The 909-nt window shown below is 46.1% G+C and overlaps 1 pseudogene; it reads right to left on the bottom strand.

Annotated features, from left to right (window-relative positions):
• Nucleotides 1–417: 417 nt before the first annotated feature.
• LOC117078627 lies at nucleotides 418–516 on the bottom strand (annotated as a pseudogene).
• Between the last annotated feature and the right edge of the window lie 393 nt (nucleotides 517–909).

The following is a 909-nucleotide window of genomic DNA, read 5'->3' on the forward strand; positions in this document are numbered from 1 at the left end:
AGCTTGTTCCTGATTTTTTTTTTTTTTTTGAGACGGAGTCTCGCTCTGTCGCCCAGGCTGGAGTGCAGTGGCCGGATCTTGGCTCACTGCAAGCTCCGTCTCCCGGGTTAACGCCATTCTCCTGCCTCAGCCTCCCCAGTAGCTGGACTACAGGCGCCCGCCACCTCGCCCGGCTAGTTTTTTGTATTGTTTAGTAGAGACGGGGTTTCACCGGGTTAGCCAGGATGGTCTCCATCTCCTGACCTCGTGATCCGCCCGTCTCGGCCTCCCAAAGTGCTGGGATTACAGGCTTGAGCCACCGCGCCTGGCCAGCTTGTTCCTGATTTTAATGGGGTTACATCTATAGTGTTTTACCATTGCAAATGATGCTAGCTGATCCATTTCTGATAGACATTTTCTATCCCAACAAGGAAAAAAGAATATATGATATTCTTCATGAATTGACATATCATTCTTGCACTTCCAATCTTCTCTATATTTTTCCAAATTTAACATATGTGCTACAGAAGAAAGGACTGCATTACTCTTTAAATAAAATTAGTCTGTTGCCAGGTGTGGTGGCTCATGCCCGTAATCCCAACACTTTGGGAGGCCGAGGCAGGTGGATCATTTGAGGTCAGGAGTTCAAAACCAGCCTGGCCAACATGGTGAAACACTGTCTCTACCAAAAATAATAATAATAATAATAAATAGCTGGGCGTAGTGGCCCGGGCCTGTAATCCCAGCTACTTGGGAGGCTGAGGCAGGAGAATCACTGAACCCAGGAGGCAGAGGTTGCAGTGAGCCGAGATCAGGCCACCGCACTCCAGCCTGGGCAACAGAGCAAGACTCCATCTAAAAGAAAATAATAATAATAATAATAATAAAATTAGCCTGTCATATTTAAATGTCTTTTAAAATATTTTGAGG

This window comes from Trachypithecus francoisi, unplaced genomic scaffold, assembly GCF_009764315.1.
Source record: "Trachypithecus francoisi isolate TF-2019V2 unplaced genomic scaffold, Tfra_2.0 Lachesis_group6, whole genome shotgun sequence".
NCBI classification, from domain to species: Eukaryota; Metazoa; Chordata; class Mammalia; order Primates; family Cercopithecidae; genus Trachypithecus; species Trachypithecus francoisi.